Source organism: Cetorhinus maximus, chromosome 14 (genome assembly GCF_964194155.1).
Source record: "Cetorhinus maximus chromosome 14, sCetMax3.hap1.1, whole genome shotgun sequence".
Classification (NCBI taxonomy): domain Eukaryota; kingdom Metazoa; phylum Chordata; class Chondrichthyes; order Lamniformes; family Cetorhinidae; genus Cetorhinus; species Cetorhinus maximus.
Genome location: NC_135892.1, coordinates 97816220 through 97838151, shown reverse-complemented (window position 1 = coordinate 97838151; position 21932 = coordinate 97816220). Strand labels below are relative to the sequence as shown.

Here is a 21932-nt window from a genome sequence, read left to right as displayed (position 1 = left end):
TGCACTGTAAAGTACAAAGTGTCAACTCCCAAGGGTGCTTTTGTGGTTTGCTTATTATTCTCCTTGCTTTGCTGATTATTCTCCCTGCTAATCAGTTGTTTCTTTGAGGTACAGTCCACCAGCATCAGGTGTCGTTCAAGACCTCACCTAGGTGGCTATTTTTTCCACATGAACGTGAACGCTCGAATTTGACAACGGTGTGAATCACAGATCCCATTCTCATTGAACATCCACATACACAGGCACTTGCCAATGAGGATCACTGGATAGCAAATGGGCGTGGGAATCCTGATAGATTTTTCTTCCACTCAGCTGGTAGTTACTGAACTCAACTGTAGCCACTCAGCTACTGATCCAGCCAAGGCAAGCGAGCACTGGCTAGGAATCAAACCTGGGATATTATGGCCCCTTTGGTTAATACTACTTTTAATAGCGGGTTTCCTGCTAACACATTCGTGCTAAGGCGACACACACAATATCAATGTAGACCTACAAAATTCCTTTTTTTATTGGATTAGGGGTTAATAATTATGAATTTTATGAAGCCACTTCAAATTCCAAAAATCTGTGCTGTTAACTCATTATTATTTACAAACAGAATAAAACTGAAAAATACTTCAAAGTTGCATTAAGCAACTGTTTGAAAATGAGGAATGTACAGCTAAACGTTATCTTTCTCCATTATCACACCTCTTCAGAAGAAGAGCGAGCTAAAAATTTGATTAATTTTAAATTTTGCTGATATCACTCACATCTTGTGATGATGCATTTGCAGTCACATAAAAGGAACACGTTTATTATCAATCATTAGGTGTTTTTAGATTTTCTATTTCTTGTTTTATACCATGTTTTGGAGCGGGCGTACTGGAACACAATTTACAATTTCTTTTACCTTCTGAATATTTCCAGCATTCTGTTTTTAATACAGCTTTTGGATCTGTTTGTCAAGACAGAGCCTCAATGATAAGTGGAGGCCCGGGGATATTTTGGAGATCGTGAGGTGAGGAATAAATGTGAAGATGCACATTTTTAGGTTACAAATGACCCGAAAACGTAGCTGAATTTGTGGAGGTTCTAAATAAAATGTTTACTGATTTACAATAAAATTGACCGCAGTGAGCCCAATATATTTTAGGAATGGAATGTAGGCACTCCAAAAAAGAAGTCTACTAATCCCCTATTCTTTTTTTTCAACTTTTACAAAAGAAAGAGAATTTCCATAAAGACTGCACCTCCCAAAGTAACTCTAACAATAACTGGAAATGGGCTTCATCATCCTGCTTGGTTGCCTCGGCTGTAGTCATGACTTTGGTGACTTGCAAGCTTTTAACATATCAGCATTAATGCATTTGTATTAATTTACTCCACAAGAAAACTGGAATATACCACTGGTTTACTCAAATCCAACTCTGCGTTACTTGCTGGAATGGTTTTAGCTCCTTGGCAAATGCAATAGTGGCGATTTATGATGGTTAAGAAAAACCCATAGAACATGGTACTTAATGGGAAGACACACAAAAGTACAAATATAATAGAATAATGGCAGGAGAAAACTAAAGAGGGCCATAGGGAGGTGCCATTAATTACAGTCCTTTAGATGAAGGTCATGTAGTCCATGACTGAAAGCTTTAAAATGGCACCCACTGCAATTTTTGATCTCATATGGAATTAATCTATGAAAAATACAGAAACATACTTTACTAAAGTTGATAAAATTTATTTGACGGCATTAAGCATTCAGTGGCATGATTATGAAGTATTTGAAGAATTATTCACAAAACATTGACCTGCATGGAGTTAATGATAGGGCGGGTGATCATGAATACACAGAAAATACGACGAGTAGGCCATTCAGCCCCTTGAGCCTGCTTCACCATTCAAGTAGATCATGGCTGATCATCTACCTCAACACTATTTTCCTGTATGATCCCCGTATTCCTTGATATTTTTAATATGTAGAAATCGGTCTCTATCTTGAATATACTCAAGGACTGAGCCTCACACAGCCCTCTAGATATAGAATTCCAGAGATTCACCACCTTCTGAGTGAAGAAATCCCTTGTTATCTCAGTCCTAAATGGCCCCTTATTCTGAGACTCTCTCTCCTAGTTCTAGACACCCCCAGCCAGGGGAAATATCCTTCCTGCATTTATCCTGTTGAGTTCTGTAAGAATTATGTATGCTTCAATGAGATTATCGCTCATTCTTCCAAACTCTAGAGTAGGCCCAGTCTCTTCAATCTCTCCTCAAAGAGCAATCCCACCCCTTTGCTGCACTCCCTCTATGGCACGTATATCCTTCCTTAGGTAAGTAGCAAGTAGGTAAGTAGGCAAAAACTGTACACTACTCCAGGTGCAGTCTCACCAAGGCTCTATACAATTTCTGCAGGACTTATTTACTCCTGTACTCAAATCCTCTTGCAATAAAGGCCAACATGCCATTTGCCTCCCTAATTGCTTGCTGCACTTGCATGTCAGCTTTCACTGACTTATGAACAAGGACACCCAAGTCCCGTTGGACATCAACACTTTCCAATCTCTCACCATTGAAGAAATACTCTGCATTTTGGATTTTTCCTACCAGAGTGGATACCTTCACATTTTTCCATGTCATGTGCCATCTGCATTGCTCCTGTCCACTTACTTAGCCCATCTAAATCCCCTTGAAGCTTCTTTGCATCCTCCTCATAACTCACATTCTATCTAGTTTTGTCTCATCAGCAAAAATGGAAATATTACATTTGGTCCCCACATCCAAATCATTGATATAGCTGGTGAATAGCTGGGGCCCAAGCACTGATCCTTGCAGTACCGCACTAGTCACAGCCTGTCAACCTGAAAATGACCCATTTATTCATACTGTTTTCTGTACTTTAATTGATTCTCAATCCATGCCAGGCTATTACCTCCAATCCCATGTACTCTAATTTTGTTTACTAACCTACTGTGTGGGATCTCATCAAAAGCCTTCTGAAAATCCAAATACACCACATCCACTGACTCCCCCTGGTCTATTCTGATGGTTACATCCTCAAAAAAAAACTCTAAGAGGTTTGTCAAACATGATTTCCCTTTCACAAATTCATGTTGATTCTGCCCAAGCCTACCATTATTTTTGAATTGTCCAGTTATCACATGATTTATAATAGGTTCTAGCATTTTTCCTACAACTGATGTCAGGCTAACAGGTCTATAGTTCCCACTTTTCTCTCTCCCTCCTCTCTTAAATAGCAGGATTACATTTGCTGCCTTCCAATCTGCAGGAGTTGTTCCAGAATCTATAGAATTTTGGAAGATGACCACCAAATGCATCCACTATCTCTACAGCCACCTCTTTCCACACTCTGGGATATAGATCATCAGGTCTAGGGGATTTATCAACTTTCAGTCCCATTAATTTCTCCAGTACCACCTTTCTACTCATACTAATTTCCTTCAGTTCCTCATTCGCGCTAGTCCCTTGGTTCACTAGATTTCCTGGGAAGTTTTAATATCTTTTTGTGAAGAGGAATACAAAGTATTTGTTTAGTTTTTCTGCCATTTCCTTACTCCCCATTATAAATTCATTCTTCCTAAAAGGCTCATTTACATTGAGATTATTTATTTGTCCTTTCTCATTGCACAATTTCCAATTTAAAATTGCCCATTTTCTAGTTGGTTCCTCAACATACTGTACTAGGAAACTATTTCATATACATCCCAGCAATTCGCTCTCCACAGCATTAGTGCTAATTAGTTTTACCCAGTCTATATGTAGATTGAAGTCCCCCATGATTACTGTATTACCCTCGCTCCATGCACCTCTAATTTCCTGGTTTATACACTGCCCTACATTACCACTACTATTTGGTGGCCTTTAACCAACTCCTACCAATGTTAAAAACAAAAGACTACTGCGGATGCTGGAAATCCAAAACAAAAACAGAATTACCTGGAAAAACTCAGCAGGTCTGGCAGCATCGGTGGAGAAGAAAAGAGTTGACGTTTCGGGTCCACACGACCCTTCAACAGAACTACAAATGTTTGCTGTCCCTTTCTGTTTCTTAGCTCCACCCAAACTCATTCTACATCTTTATCTTCCAATCGAAGATTCGCTCTCACTAATGTACTGATCTCACCCTTTATTAACAGTGCTATCACACCTTTTCCTTTTTGCCCATCCTTCTTAAATGTCGAATGCACCTGAAAATTAAGTTCCCAGCCTTGGTCACCCTGCAGCCATGTTTCTGTAATGGCAATTAGATCATACCAGTTAACTTCTATTTGTGCCATCAATTATCTACAGCGAATATTGTATGCATTTAGATAGAATGCTTCTAATTCTGTCTTTTTATTCTTTTCGCAACCTCTAACCTTATCTGGTCCATTAAATTTGTTTGCTCTGTCCCATCCTGCCACATTCTTATCATCATTTCCCTTCTCGCCTTGTCCTCTCTAATTTATCATATCTTCCATCAGTTGATCCTTCACCCCCAACTATTTAGTTTAAAATCCTCTCTATCCTCTCTTAATAATAAATGGAAGAAAAATATGTTGAAAATTAAAAGTGGTACAGGGTTTGGAAAAAAATTAAAATTCTGAGAAATGTCATTTTCCTGCACACCTGTCCGTGATCCATTGTGCATTTCATCCAACTACGTGTTACGACATTTGGTTTTCATTTGACAGTTAAGATGCCTATTCTGTTACACATTACACACAATACAGCAAACAGGTTTCCATTTGTGACTGAATAAAGAAGTTCCATATCTCCCTGTGCTTTTTCAAAATACTCACAATCATCTGGACATGCATTAATAATTTCACTGATAAGTCATCACAATAGGAAATCTGCTGGACTATTTTAAATTAGGAAAAATCACTTTTGAGGGTAAAGAAATACACGTACCTTAGTTACGAACTGGAAGAGACCACACAAATTCTGTCAGTATTGGGGGCTCATACGGGATTTAAATCCATTGCAAACAAGCCAAATCTGACTTTAAAAGAAAATTGGAGGTAGAAGGGAAAAGAAACTTAGCCAAAATTGTTGAAACAAGAAACAAACGGTGATTCAAGCAATAAGCTTTGTGAATACGAACAATAGAAACTAACATGGCTGACTTAGATGTGAAAGCATCCTCATGCAATAGGAGGACTTAACTTGGGCTAAGTTAGCCTCCCGAACAATAAAACAGCTGAGAACCACTGCTACGCTGGTGGAACTTAAAATACATCAGAAGGCATGGAAGTACAAGATGTTGAAAGCACTGGCTGTGTACCTCTCCCTCACCCAGACGCAGAACAGATAAAAGCATCCAGAACCTGAGTTAGACCAAGTTACCCTGATGCAACTTCACCCAGAAGAGCAGAAGATAGAATTAGAATCTCAGAAAAGGAGGCAGCACCAGAGAGACAGCACCAGATAGAAAGGGTGGGGTGGGGGAGAAAACAGGAGAAAGAGCAAGAACACGACTCCAGCCGGAGACACCAGTGCTGGAAATTCAGGCCCAGAAGGAAAGAGATTTGCAGCAAATTGAATTGGCTACACAGAAGTTGTCTTGACATAGTGGGGAAGCCGCTGAAGATTTGACTGACATGCGAACGTATGAAATAGGAGAAGTATGCCAATGAGCTCCTTGAGCCTGTTCCACCATTCAATAAGATCATGGCTGATCCATTTGTGTTTCGAATTCCCATTCCCATCGCCCACCCTTTGATTACCTTGCCTAACAAGAATATATCTACCTCTGCCTTAAAAATATTCAATGACCCAGCCTCCATTGCCTTCATGGGCAGAGAGATCCAAAGCCACACAACCCTCAGAAAAAAATTCTCTGTCCTAAAATGGCAACCCCTAATTTTAAAACAGTGCCCCCCTAGTTCTGGACTCACCCACAAGAGGAAACATCCTTTCCAAATCCACCTTGTCAATACCATTCAGGATCTTATATACTTCAATCAAGTCACCCCTCACTCTCCGGAGCTCCAGTGGAAACAAGCCCAGCCTGTCTCACCTTTCCTCATAAAACAACCAGCTTATTCTAGGTACCAATCTAGTAAACCTCCTCTGAACCACCTCCAATGTATTTACATCCTTCCTTAAGGAGACCAAAACTGCACACAATATGCGAGATGTGGCCTCACCAATGCCCTGTATAACTGAAGCATAATATCCTTTCTTTTATGTTTAATTCCTCTTGTAATAAAGGATAGCATTCCATTAACTGCCTTAATTTTTGCTGTACCTGCATACTAACTTTTTGTGATTCATGCACTAGAACACCTAGATCCCTCTGCACCTTGGAATTCTGTAGCCATTCTCAGTTTAAGTAATACTCTGCTTTTTTTATTCTTCCTGCCAAAGTGAACTTCACATTTTCCTATATTATACTCTATCTGCCAAATTTTTGCCTACTCACAACCTCTCTATATCTGTCTGCAACCTCATGTCTTCTTCACAACATACTTTCCTACCTATCTTTGTGTCATCTGCAAATTTAGCTACCATGCTTTCACTCCCCTCATCTAAGTCATTGATATAAATTGTAAAAAGTTGAGACCCCACCACAGGACCCTGCAGAACTCCACTCGTCACCTCCTGCCAATCAGAAAAGGACCCATTTATGCATACTCTGTTTTCTGTCAGTCAGCCAGCCAGTCTTCTATCCATGGCCCTGATTCGGAGACAAGCTTTGATTTTTGTTTAAAAGTACTCTAGGTTAGCACCTATATTTGATGAGGATGACATGGAGGCATTCATCATCTCATTTGAAAAGATTGCCACCAGATTAAAGTGGCCGGAAGAAGTCTGGACTCTTCTCCTACAAAGTCACTTAAAGGGAAAAGCCCACAAGGTTTATTCTCTGTTGCCCACTAATAGTTCTGAAAATTATGAACAGGGGAAAGTCACTATCCCAAGTGCCTATTAACTCATTCCAGAAGCGTTCCATTAACAATTCCAAAACTTTCATAAAAAGCCCATTCAATCTTCCCTTTAATTTGAGAGAATTAGCATTTGACCAGTGGGTGCAAGCCATAAAAATTGACAATACCTACGACGGATTAAGAGAAATAATATTGCTGGAGGAGTTTAAAATCAGTCTCTATCCTAGCTTCAAATCTGGAGGAACAGAGGGCTTTAACAGCCAGGGAGGTTGCAGGCCTTACTGATGACTATGATTTAACCCATGGGCCCAGGTATTTGGGCAGGCCCTTCCCTAGTAAACCTGCAGAAATTTGAGAAAGGGGGAAATACAACAGAAAGTGTGGTAGCCACGAGGAAGAAAATAAGAATGAGGGTGCAAGAAGTCCTTCCCAAGCCTGAAGAGAAGGAATAGGGAGCTGGAATAACACAGAGATCCGTGTGTTCTCACTGCAATAAAATTGGACACACTCGGCCTGAATGCTGGAAGGTCAAAGGGAAGCCTGTGTGTCTGTAGGATTCCACAAGATTAATCCTGAAGAGGATGCCCTGCAGGTAGCGCAGCAGATCAGGCAGTGACTCCATCTGCAGAAATTGGATCCTCCAGTAGTACCGCGCATGTGTGGCAGAGCCTGATTAAATTCCTGAGAACTACCAGAGTTTTGTCCTTCAAGAATGGTGTCCCTATACGAGAAAGTCCATTGTATTGCTCAGAGATACCGGGGCCACTCATCCTTGATGCTGTGGAAAGGCTCGAACCTTCCCCCCAGAAACTTCCTTGAATAACAAAGTGTTAACCAATGGAGTTGGAAGAGGATACACATCTGTTCTCCTCCATCGAGTCCACTTATAGAGTGATATAGTCCTGGGCCTAGTCACTGTAGGAATTATCCCCGAGCTGTTGGTAGCAGAGATAGATTTCTTTGGTGGGAATGATCTGGCTGGCAGCAAGGTGGTAGTGTCCCCTATAATCCTAGATCAGTGGTTCCCAAACCGTGGTTCTGACAACAGTAATCACTGGCCCAGTGGAATGCTCCTGGTCTCGCACCTTGTGACTGGGCTTGAAGTAGGAGTCGTCAGTGGTCAGGTGTGCTCTATCTTCTGTTTCGACTTCGGAATTTTGTGCTACCTGTGCCTGTAGGATTGGAGCATTATGGCAAGTACCTGTATTTTAATTTAACCCCCCAAGCGGCTGGCCACACTACCCCCACCCCCCCAACCTGCAAAGGCTGTTTCCTTCCTCCCGACCTCATCTGTAAATCCTTGCTGCTTTGACAATGTTTTCTATGGCCCTGGCCTGGGCCCCTCCCCTCCCAACCTCTTTTCTAAACCCTGAAGGAAGGATTTCAGGATTTAGAGATGAGGTTGGAGGAAAAGCTCCCTGTGCTACAGACAGACACCATGTCTGTGGCCCAGGGCCCTTACCCTCCCGATCTCTTGAGTCTTAAAGTCGCCCCCAGCCCAGTCCAGTCCCTTGATGATGAGTCCGTGTCCCAGGACCCTTACCTCTTTTCTGGGATCTCTTATCCAATTTCTCCCTCAGTCCCTTGATGCATTGTAAAAGGGCTGGGGGAAAGCTTTTACCCCTCGGAATCGTAGGGTGCTGCTTCTCTTGCTGGTAGAAAATCGAAGGTGCCTTTATTGCATCTCTACAGACATGTGCCCTCACACCCAATATTAAAGTTCCATTTAGTGGCAATTGGTGATGTAATCTGGCCAGAATGGAAATGATTGGGCCATCCCCCATCCATCACACCTGGCGTCTAGCAGTTCTGGAAGTAACTAGGTTGGGTTTTGTGCATCTAATTTGTATTAGGTAGCCATCCTTCACTTAAATGCATTTTGCTAGATGATAAATAATAATGTAATTCTTAATAGCGTGCAATGAAGTGTCAGATGAAAACAAATTTTATATTTCTCTTATAATTTATACTCAGGTAAGGGAGAAGATCCCTGGAAAATATTTATTTTTTTTAGGAGGGGTTTGCAATATTTGGCATTTTCATTAAAGGGGTGGGTGGGAAGTAAAAGTTTGAGAACCACTGTCCAAGACCAACCAAGTGAGAAAAGGAAAACCAAGCAGCTACAGAAGTCAAGCCCGGGGATTTTTCCAGATCATGTAGTGACCCAGTCCCAAGCCAGACAGGCAAATTTAAACAAGGAGGAACCAGCACCCCAGCTGGATGAGCTGGAAGTCTGGTTAGCTGAAACCTTTTGTAAACCTGTCTGAAGGAGAGTCAAACCTCCCCAAGCACAGCAGGCAGATCCTGAGTCAAAGCGCAAAGCACAGAATGCTTGTTCTGAGGAGGAAGCCGCCCAGGTCTCCGAGTGCTGTTATTTATGAGTTGGGGTAGTAATGCAGAAGTGGAGACCCCGTGGGAGGCCAGCAGATGAGGAATGGACAGTGCTCCACCAGATTGTAGTACCCCCAAGATATTGGAAGGAAATCTCACAAATTGCCACGTTATTCCAGTGGCTGGACTCGTGGGTACCCACAAAACCTTAGCCCACACAAGGCAGCACTTTTTCTGGCCTCACCTCCAGTCCAACGTGGCAGCACACTGCAAAACTTGTCACCCTGGTCAGGTTGCTGGGAAACCTCAGGTCACAATTAAACCAACACCCCTCAAACCCATATCAGCTTTTGGTGAACCTTTTAACCTAAACCTGATAGACTGTGTTGGGCCACTTCCTAAAATGAGGACATGCCATCAGTACCTGATTAGCATAATACATCTGGCCACCCAATTCCCCAAGGCCATTTTGTTTTTTTTACTCATTCATGGGATGGCTTAGAAAGATCACAGTCAAAGCTGTGATTGCAAAATTGACCCAGTTCTGGACCCATTAAGGCTTGCCAAAAGAGAACCAACTGGATCAGGGGACAAATGTGTCTTGCATGTTTCAGGAGGTTGTTCACAACCTAGGAATAACCCAGCTGAAATCATTGGCCTACTACCCTCAAACTCAAGGGGCATTAGAGTAGTAGCACCAGACCCTAAAAACTATGATTCAGACGTACTGCTTAGAAAAACATTATGACTGGGATAAAGACTTCAGTTTCCTGTTGTGCACCAAAACGGAATCCCCTAAGGAGTCCAAAGGCTTCAATCCATTTGAATTGACATGAGGTGCAGGGCTCTCAAACTATGGTAAATTCGGATGCTATGTTATGTATGACGGTAGACAGGAAATGGCTAACAGTTAAAGAACTAATTAGGGGGAGGTGATGGCATAATGGTAATGTCACTGGACTGGTAATTCAGAGACCCAGGGTAATGCTCTGGGAACCCCGGTTCAATAAAAATCTGGAATTGAAAGTCTAATGGTGACTATGAAACCATTGCCGATTGTCGCAAAAACTCATCTAGTTCATGAATGTCCTTTGGGGAAGGAAATCTGCAGTCCTCACCTAATTTGGCCTACATGTGACTCCAGACCCACAGCAATGCAGTTGACCCTTAAATGCCCTCTGAAATGGCCTAACAAGCCACTCAGTTGTATCAAACCACAAAAAAGTCAATAAAAAGGAATGAAACTGGACCCACCACCCAGCATCAACTGAGGCATCGGAAACAACAACGGCAAACTCAGCCCTGTCGGCCCTGCAAAGTCCTCCTTAGTGACATCTGGGGACTTATGCCAAAATTGAGCGCTGTCTCACAGGCTAGTCAAGGGGGAGCCTGACAGTCATACTCACAGGTTCATACTTTACAGATCATGTCCCAGACACCACCACCATCCCTGGTTATGTCCTGTCCCACCGGCAAGACATACCCAGCAGAGGTGCCAGCAGAGTGGTATAAAGTTGGGAGGGAGTTGCCCTGGGAGTCCTCAACATCGACTCCTGTCCCCATGAAGCCTCATGGCATCAGATCAAACATGGGCAAGGAAGCCTCCTGCTGATTACCATGTACCACCCCCACCTCAGCTGATGAATCACAACTCCTCCATGTAAACACCACTTGGAGGAAGCACTGAGGGTGGCAAGGGCACAGAATGTACTCTGGGTGGGGGACTTCACAGAATCACACAGTGCAGAAGAAGCCCTTCGGCCCATCGAGTCTGCACCGACACGTGAGAAACACCTGACCTACCTACCTAATCCCATTTACTAGCACTTGGCCCATAGCCTTGAATGTTATGACGTGCCAAGTGCTCATCCAGGTACTTTTTAAAGGATGTGAGGCAACCCGCCTCCACCACCCTCCCAGACAGCGCATTCCAGACTGTCACGACCCTCTGGGTAAAAAAGTTTTTCCTCACATCCCCCCTAAACCTCCTGCCCCTCACCTTGAATTTATGTCCCCTCGTGACTGACCATTCAACTAAGGGGAACAGCTGCTCCCTATCCACCCTGTCCATGCCCCTCATAATCTTGTACACCTCGATCAGCTCGCCCCTCAGTCTTCTCTGTTCCTACAAAAACAACCCAAGTCTATCCAACCTCTCTTCATAATTTAAATGTTTCGTCCCAGGCAACATCCTGGTGAATCTCCTCTGTACCCCCTCCAGTACAATCACATCCTTCCTATAATGTGGCGACCAGAACTGCACACAGTACTCCAGCTGTGGCCTCACCAAGGTTCTATACAACTCCAACATGATCTCCCTACTTTTGTAATCTATGCCTCGATTGATAAAAGCAAGTGTCCCATATGCCTTTTTCACCACCCCACTAACATGCCCCTCTGCCTTCAGTGATCTATGGACACACACGCCAAGGGCCCTTTGTTCCTCAGAACTTCCTAGTGTCATGCCATTCATTGAATACTTCTTTGTCAAATTACTCCTTCCAAAGTGTATCACCTCTCACTTTTCAGGGTTAAATTCCATCTGCCACTTATCTGCCCATTTGACCATCCTGTCTATATCTTCCTGTAGCCCAAGACACTCAACCTCACTGTTAACCACCCGGCCAATCTTTGTGTCATCCGCAAACTTACTAATCCTACCCCCCACATAGTCATCTATGTCGTTTATATAAATGACAAATAATAGGGGATCCAGCACAGATCCCTGTGGAACGCCACTGGACACGGGCTTCCAGTCACTAAAGCAGCCTTCTGTCATCACCCTGTCTCCCACAACTAAGCCAATTTTGAATCCACCTTATCAAATTACACTGTATCCCATGTGCATTTGCCTTCTTTATAAGTCTCCCATGTGGGACCTTGTCAAAGGCTTTGCTGAAATCCATATAAATTACATCAACTGCACTACCCTCATCTACATACCTGGTCACCTCCTCAAAAAAATTCAATCAAATTTGTTAGGCATGACCTCCCTCTGACAAAGCCATGCTGACTATCCCTGATCAAACCTCGCCTCTCCAAGTGGAGATTGATTCTCTCCTTCAGAATTTTTTCCAATAAATTTCCCTCTACCACTGACATGAGACTCATTGGCCTGTAGTTCCCTGGCTTATCTCTACAACCCTTCTTAAAAATAGCGGAACCACATTAGCTGTTCTCCAGTCCTCTGGCACCTCCCCCGTGGCCAGAGAGGAATTAAAAATTTGGGTCAGAGCCCCTGCGATCTCCTCCCTTGCCTTCCTCAGCAGCCTGGGACACAAATCATCCGGACCAGGAGGTTTGTCCACTTTTAAGCCTGCCAACACCTCCAATGCCTTGTCACTCCCTATGTCAATTTGCTCGAAAACCTCGCAGTCTCTCTCCCCGAGTTCCATACCTTCGTCCTCATTCTCTTGGGTGAAGACAGATGTGAAGTATTCGTTCAACACTCTACCGATGTCCTCTGGCTCCACCCATAGATTGCCCCCTTGGTCCCTAATGGGCCCTACTCTTTCCCTGATTATCCTCTTCCCATTGATATACTTATAGAATATCTTGGGATTTTCCCTACCTTTACCAGCCAGAGCTTTCTCATATCTCCTCTTTGCTCTCCTAATTGCTTTCGTAAGCTCCACCCTGCACTTTCTGTACTCCACCAATGCCTCCGCTGATTTGCTCGCCTTGCACCTGCTAAAAGCCTCTCTTTTCCTTCTCATCGTATCCTGAATATCTCTGGTCATCCATGGTTCTCTGGGCTTGTTATTCCTTCCTATCACCCTAGAAGGAACATGTTGAGCCTGTACTCTCCCCATTTCCCTTTTGAACGCCCCCCACCACTCCTCTGTAGATTTCCCCACAAGTAGCTGTACCCAGTCTACCTTGGCCAGATCCTGCCTTATTTTACTAAAATCCACTCTCCCCCAATCCAAGACATTTTTTTGCAACTTGACTTCAATGTCCATCACCAAGAGTGGCTCGGTAGCTCCACCACAGACCGAGCTGGCTGAGTCCTAAAGGAGCTAGCTGCTAGGCTGGGTCTGCAGCAGGCAGTGAGGGGACCAGCGAGAAAAACATACTTGACCTCATCATCACCAACCTGCCTGCCACGCTGCATCTGTCCATAACAGTATCGGTAGGAGTGACCACCACACAGTCATTGCGGAGACAAAGTCCCATCTTCACATTGAGGATACCCTCTACTGTGTTGTGTGGCACTACTGCCATGCTAAATTGGAGAGATTTCAAACAGATCTAGCAACTCAAGACTGGGCATTCATGAGGCACTGTGGGCCATCAGCAGCAGCAGAATTGTACTCAAACACAATCTGTAACCTCATGGCCCGGCATATCTCCCACTCTACCGTTACCACCAAGCTAGGGGATCAACCCTGGTTCAATGAAGAGTGCAGGAGGGCATGCCAGCAGCAGCACCAGGCATACCTTAAAATGAGATGTCAACCTGGTGAAGCTACAACAAAGGACTACTTGCATGCCAAACAGCATAAGCAGCAAGTGATAGGCAGAGCTAAGCGATTTATTCGTTGTTTTCAGATGTTTAAAGGGTCTTATCTATTTGGCAGCTCGCCACCACCTCCTCGGGGGGGAATTGGAGATGGGCGATGGATGTTGGCCTAGCTATTGATGTCTACGTCCCGTTAACAAATAAATAAAAAAGATATTGCATGAGATTCATTTTTTCTTCAGATAACTGGTAAAATTGTATCTGCTTTCATATGCTGCTTGCATGAAAAGATATCATTTTGCTTTCAACATTATGGATGGAACAAAAAGATGACAAACTATAGTATAAGAAACAAATTGCCAATGCTGGAAATCTGAACAATTAAAAATACTGGGTCCACGCAACAGGCCAGGCAGCATCTATGGTGAAGACAGACCATTTAACATTTTGGATGAGTCAGAAAATTACTGTACTGTCTTTTGTAAGCAGTAGGGTAGATTATTTCTGTGAATGGATATACTAAAATGGGACCAATGACTTTTGTGATCTGTATCTCATACAATCTTTTGCAAAGAGAGAAAATAAAGCACAGCAATGTGATGGAAACTCATTCATCTGTGTGCCCCCTTCCAAGTCACATGTCATTCTGATTTGGACATATGGTGCCTTTTTTTTATTGTTACTGGGCTATCTAACTTCCTACAGAGCACCATGGAAGCATCATTGCTGCAAGTATTCCAAAAATTCAATGAAAAAAGGCCTCCACTGCCGACTTGGGAATTAGGGACAGGCAGTAAATGCAGCCTTACCTGCATTCCCAAATCCTGTGAATGGGTTTTTTAATAGGTCTGCAACCATAAAGATGAAACTGCATAATGACTTTGAAGCAACTGGGCATCTGCAAGTTTTGGCTGCTGGTGTCATTCAATTGAGAGGGTTAGATTAACTACCATGGCGATGGTCTTCTGCACAGTTGTTCTTAAGTATAGTTTTAATTGCCACGTAAGTAGTTGTGTGCGCGCTCTGATTAAAAGGCAGGTACAGCAAGTACTTATGATAGCTAATAAAATGTTATCATTTTTTGCAAGGGGAATTGAATACAAAAGTAGGGAGGTTATGCTTCAGTTATACAGGGCGTTGGTGATACCACATCTGGGAGTACTGTGTACAGTGTTGGTCTCCCTATTTAAGGAATAAGGTAAATGCGTTAGGAGCAGTTCAGAGAAGGTTTAATAGACTAATACCAGGAATAGCTAGGTTGGCTAATGAGGTACGGTTGGACAGATTAGGCTTGATTCTGCTGGAGTTTAGAAGAGTAAGAAGTGACTTGATTGAAACACAAGAAAATGAGGGGTCTTGACAGAGTGGATGTGGAGAGGATGTTGCCCCTTGTGGGAGAATCTCGAGTTAGATTTTAACATAGTGACCAGGGTCACTGTTAAAAATAAGGGGATGCCCATTTAAGACAGATGAGGAGAATTTTTTCCTGAGGGTTGAGAGTCTTTGGAACTCTTCCTCAAAAGGCAATAGAAACAGAGTCTTGGAATATTTTTAAGGCAGAGCTAGATAGATTCTTGATTGACAAGGGGTGAAAGGTTATAGGGGGTAGGTGGGAATGTGGAGCTACAGTTACAGTCAGATCAGCCATGATCATATTGAATGGCAGAGCAGGCTCAAGGGGCCAAGTGGCGTACTCCTGCTCCTAACTCGTATGTTCATGCGTGGTATAACTTGGAGCTACTTGTCCTTTGTATGATTTTTAAATGTTCTTATTGTTACTACTTGTTCATCTATGTTAAAGAACTACTTTAAACGCTTTATACTGCACGGATGGAGAAAAGCACGCGACCACGATTCTTGATGCAAAACATAAATCAATGAAGGTTACTCTATGGATGATTTTCTATTACCATTCAGGGAGAGGGTTCTCCATGCAGCAGCAATCTGAATGATCTGATTGTACACATTATCCAGGTATCTGACTAAAAATAACCTTCAGTTCAGAAGTTTACAGGTTTTTCTTTTGTCCCGGTGCTTCTGCAAAAATATTTGCCAATGGGAAAATGATGATTGAAATGCCATTGCTGAAAACAGGACTAAAGTAGGACACTAAATTGTATAATCATGGGAAAAGTGCTATTCAGAGCATGTCAAATGGACATGCTGTGTTTGGTGTTACATAACACACCTAATCAGATGGCTTCCTATGATTGTGGGTCTACAATGCTGATTATCTAACTTTTTGTCATTTACACATAACAATGTAGCTAATGGTGGAAGAACCAACTGCTGGTTAGGGAGGGAATGAAGAACGAAAAGTGAAGAAAATTATGTAGTTTAGATTGCTTCTGTGATTGCTATGGACCAGAATTAAAATTTGATATTGTATAGTTTGTAAATTGCTGCTTCAAACCACTTTAGTCATTTTTGGGACTATTTTAGTTAAATTAGCACCAATTAAAATGCTGTTCTGCGATCTTTAAAAAAATATTGTATCGAGTGCGAGAAGTACTTAAGTAGGAATGTTCATGCTATCCACTAAAGTACACAGCTGCTGTGTTCATGAGCTTGTCTTTAGAGGTTTGCTTTTTTTACAGCTGTTATATACCCCTTCTTGTAATTGTATGATCATATTTAAATTTGTGAAAGACTGAGTGCATTAATAAGGGGTCATCAGTTAGCTCTATTTAGAATTGAGACTGTTTACCTAAATAAGTTGTTACCAAGTAGTATGCTGAGGTTAGTAAATCATGTGAATTATTTGCTGTTGCCTTGTACATCTACAAGGTTTTTAGCTCTAAGTTCTACACACATTACCACCCAGCAAAAATTGGCTATCTTACTTCTAACACTTTATACCTGCTGTGGTTGCTATCTCATCCTCTAATTCTTTCACAGTTCCAAAGCTTTGCTCCTCTTCACCCTCTCCCACCCATTATTTCCTTATATCAGTGATTTCCTCCACTAATTATCCAACTGTGCCCAATTCTTGTTGCTGATGACTCATCAAATTATTTCCCATGCTCCTAATTTCTAGCACTTCATGTTCCAAAATGGGAGATTGGGAAAATCAAACTGGCAGAAGTAGCCACGAGCAAGAATTCATACAGTGTATTTGGGACAGTTTCCTTGAACAATATGTTCAACCAGGGACCAGGCTCTTTTGGATCTGGTAATGTGTAATAAGGCAGATGATCTGTAAAGGATCTCAGAGTAAAAGAACCCCTAGGAAACAGTAGCCATAACATAGTAGAGTTCAGCAATCAGTTTGAGAGTGAGAAACTTGGGTTGGAAACAATTGTCCTTAACTTAAATAAGGGTAATTACAAAGGAATGAGGGCAGAGTTGGCTGGAGTGGACTAGGAAAGGAGTTTAGCAGAAAAGATGCTTGATGAAATGGCAAACATTTATGAAAATAGTTCATGACTCACAACAAAAATATATCCCAAAGAGGAAGAAGGATTGTAGGAAGGGGATAAACCAACCATGGTTAACCAAGGAAGTTAAGGATAGTATCAAATTGAAAGAAAAAACATACAATGTGGCAAAGATTAGTGGTAAGCCAAAGGATTGGGAAAGTTTTAAAAATCAACAAAAGATGACCAAAAAAATAAAGAGGGAGAAATAAACTTTGAGGGTAAACTTGCAAGTAATAAAAAAAACAGACAGCAAGAGCTTCTTTAAATATATAAAAAGGATGAGAGGCGCCAAAGTGAACATAGGCCCCTTAGAGAATGAGGCTGGGGAAATAATAATGGGGAACCAGGAAATGGCAGAGGAGTTGAATAAGTACTTTGCATCAGTCTTCACAGTAGAGGACACTAATAGCATTCCAAAAGTATCAAATAATCAAGAGGCAAAAGTGGGGTGTGCGGAAATAACAACAATAACTATCACTAGAGAAGAAGTACTCGGGAAACTAATGGGTCTAAAGACAGATAGGTCCCAAGGACCTGATGGTTTGCATCCTAGGATATTAAAGGAAGTAGCTAGAGAGATAGTGAATGCACTGGTAGTAATCTTCCAAGAATCCTTAAGATTCTGCAAAAGTCCCAGAGGATTGGAAAACTACCAGTTTTCTAATCCTCTGGCAATGTAACAACCTTATTCAAAGAGGGAGGGAGGCAAAAAACAGGTAACTATAGGCCGGTTAGCTTAACATTTGTCATTGGAAAAATGTTAGAGTCTATCATAAAGGATGTAATAGCAGAGCATTTAGAAATACATAATATAATCAAGCAGAGTCAGCATGGCTTCATGAAGGGGAAATCATGCCTGACAAATTTATTCGACATTTTTCCGAGGAGTTAAGAAGCAAGATAGATAAAGGGGAATCAGTACATGTAATATATTTGGATTTCCAAAAGGCGTTCAATAAGGTACTGCACCTAAGACTATTTAATAAGATAAGAGCGCATCATGTTGGTGGTAGGATATTAGCATGGATAGAGGATTGGCTAAGTAATAGAAGACAGAGTTGGGTTAAGGTGGACATTTTCAGGATGGCAACCTGTAACTAGCGGAGTGCCACAGGGATCAGTGCTGGGACCACAATTATTTACAATATATATTAATGACTTGGATGAGGGAAGTGAATGTACTATTGCCAAGTTTGTGGATGACAAGAAAATAGGTGGGAAAGCAAGTGGTGAGGATGACAGAGTCTGCAGAGGGATATAGACAGGTTGAGTGAGTGGGCAAAAACTCGGAAGATGGAATATAATGTGGGAAAATGTGAGGTAATGCACTTTGGCAAGAAGGATAGAGAAGCTGAACATTATATAAATGGAGAAAGACTGCAGAAAGCTGCAGCACAGAGGGATTTGGGGTCCTTGTGCATGAATCACAAAAAGCTAGCATACAAGTTCAGCAGGTAACAGGGAAGGCAAATGGAATGTTGGCTTTTATTTCAAAATATAAAAATAGGGAAGTCTTGTTAAAACTGTACATGGCACTAGTTAGACTACACCTAGAATACTGAGAACAGTTTCAGTCCCCTTATCTAAGGGAAGATATACTGGCATTGGAGGCAGTCCAGAGAAGGTTCACTGGGTTATTCCTGGGTATGGAGGATTTTTCTTATGAGGAGAGGTTGAGTAGGTTGGGCCTGTACTCACTGGAGTTTAGAAGAATGAGAGGGGACCTTATTGAAACACAAGATTCTTAGGAGCTTGACAGTGTAGATGCTGATAGGTTGTTTCCCCTTGTGGGAGAATCTAGGACCAGAGAGCGTAATCTCAGAGTAAGGGGTTGCCCATTTAAGACAGAGGTGAGGAAGAATTTCTTCTGAGGGTAGAGCATCTGTGGAATTCTTTACCACAGAGAGCTGTAGCGGCTGGGTCGTTAAGTATATTCAAGGCTGAGATAGACAGATTTTTAATCAGTAAGGGAATCAAGGGTTTGGGGGAAAAGGAAGGAAAGTGGAGTTGAGGATTATCAGAACAGCCATGATCTCATTGAATGGCGGTGCAGACTCGATGGGCCGAATGGTCTACTTCTGCTCCAAGTCTTATGGTCTCATACCCCATTGGGAAAAGACAACGTAGATATAGGGGATACCCAACCGATAAAGCAGAATCCCTACTGACTGAGCCCCGACAAACTGACTCAGATCAGACAAGAAATGAAATACATGCCAGACAATGATATAATTGAGCCCAGCAAGAGCAGCCGGAGCTCTCCCATTCTAGGAGTTCCAAAGCCAGGCAGGTCAAAATAACTCTACATTGGTTATCAGAAGATTAATGCAGTGACCCAGCCAATTCATGTCCAATCCTCACATTGAGGACTGTATAGGTAAGGTAGGTCACTCTGCCTACCTCAGTAAAATCAACCTCTTAAAAGGGTATTGGCAACTTCCCATGATTCCCAAAGCGAGCGAAATCTCAGCCTTTGTCACCCCAGATGGCCTATATCAGTGTAAGGTCATGCCCTTCAGCCTTAAAATTGCCCCAGCAACCTTTCAGAGGTTGACAAACCAGATAGCAGCTGGATTAACCAATTGTACAGTATACCTGCACAACCTATTAATCTGGAGTGATGCCTGGAAGGATCACTTAGACCACCTGGAGGCAGCGTTCCAGGGTATACAAAGGGCTAGCCTAAAATGAGTTTACTAAGGGAAAGGTACTTACTAGGGTACATGGTAGGACAAGGTCAAGTGTTACCCCAGGAAATGAAAATAGTGCCATGGTTGATTTTCCCATTTCCAAAACAAAGAGAAATCCTGCAATTTCTGGCCGTGTGCAGGTTCTACCAAAAGTTTGCCCTAAACTTTAGCAAATCAGTTAGGGGGGCAGCTAAAGTGCTAGAGAAAACTGCCAATTTGAGAAATCAAAAGCCATCCTCACAAATGAACCCATGCTGGCCATCCCAGATTTCAGAAAATGTTTGGTAGATGGGACATACCTTTGAAATGTTGCACATTATCGTTTAGTTAGATACCAGCGTAATAGCTGGCCTGGAGTAACTTGGCTAGTTCTAGTGCACAGGAATGAGAGCATGAAAAAGGGACATCGTCCCAGTCCCAAAGGACTGGGAGCTGTCCTATTCCAGGATGATGATTCAGGCTTGAATGCCTGATTGGCTATTTTACAAAAAATGAACATAGTAACTCGGAGCAGGAGTAGGCCATTCAACCCATCAAGCCTGCCCTGCCATTCAACTAGATCATGGCTGAGTTTACCTCAACACCATTTTACCCGCTCTATTCCCATATCCCTTGATGTCTTTAATATCTAGCAATCTATAGAACTCGGTCTTGAGCATACTCAATGACTGAGCCTCCACAGCCCTCTTGGGTAGAGCATTGCAAAGATTCACCACTCCGAGTGAAGAAATTCCTCCTCATCTCAGCCCTAACTGGTCTGCCTCTTATTCCGAGACTGTGTCGCCTGGTTCTAGACCACCCCCACCACCACCACCATCCTGTTACCAGGGTAAACATCCTTCCTGCGTGTGTCCTGTCGAGCCTTGTAAGAATTGTATGTTTCAATGCGGTCACCTTTCATTCTTCTAAACTAGCCTCCGGTCTCTCCACAAATCATCTATTTTATCAATAGTACTGCAGTAATTGCTCCTCTGAACATTTCTTGCTTACTCCTATCTGCAAATACAATGTCCCTTTTTCATGCTCTCATTCCTGTGCACTAGAACTAGCCAAGTTACTCCAGGCCAGCTATTACGCTGGTATATAACTAAACGATAATGTGGAACATTTCAAAGGTCTGTCCCATCTACCAAAATAAGGGCAAACATAATCCAGCCAGCAATCAATTTTGCAGGCTCTTCCAAATCAATGATGCAAGGAATCATCAACAGTATCATCAAATTACAGCTCCATTGTCTGGAGTTATGCCTGAAACAAAGGAAGATGGTCATAGCTGTCAATGATCTCAGCCCCAGGACATCCCAGCAAGGGTTTAGAAAAGTACCTTCAGTCCAGTCATCTTCAGAATTTTTCACCCAATGGCTTCCCCTCCAGGATGAAGGAAGGAATGGGGTTGTTCACTGATAATTTTCCAGTGTTCAGTTGCTTTCACAACTTATCCAATAATGAAATTGGATGAAAGGTCATGACCTGAAGCATTAATCCCATTTCTCTCTCCACGGATGCGAACAGACCTGCTGAGTATTTCCAGCATTCTGTTTTGATTTCAGGCTTCCAGCATCCGCAGCATTTTGCTTCTCCAATAATGAAACAGCCAATGCCAACCTACAAGACCTGGAGAATACCCAGGCCTGGCAAATGACAAACTACATTCATGCTATTTCCAAGGCTTTGGCCATCTCCAAGGAAAAAGGGCCCACCCACTTGTCTTTGTCCTTCAAGGGCAACACCTTCAGGTTCACAGTCAGCTTTTTACAGGTAACCATAAACCAGAAGTTTAACCAGACCAGTTATATCAAAGTGGCTATAAAAGCAGAGCATAGGCTGGATACTCTTCAAAGTGGTACATCTCCAAGCTTCAAATCAAAAATAAAAGTGTGACTGAATACTTAGTACTTAGCTAGATAAGTCCAGCCACATCACAATTCAAGTTGGTCAATATCAACCAGAACATAGCAGTTCATTTGTTCAACATCGTTCCCCTGAGTCAATATCCATCCCAATCATCACTGGCACATTGTGGCTGCAGTATGTATTATCTACAGGATGCACAGTAGCAACTTGCCAAGATGACTTCAACCTCAGAGTCCAAAGGTTCATGCAACCTCCTAAAGCAAACTTCTACAGAAAAATATCTCCCTAATTTTCTAAAGTGAATCAAGTA

At 42.5% G+C, this 21932-nt stretch overlaps 1 protein-coding gene across 1 annotated transcript in view; it reads right to left on the bottom strand.

The window, feature by feature from the left end:
- Positions 1-21932, bottom strand: part of prkd3 (protein kinase D3) — a 396357-nt gene that overhangs the window by 310075 nt on the left and 64350 nt on the right. The window lies entirely within an intron of this gene.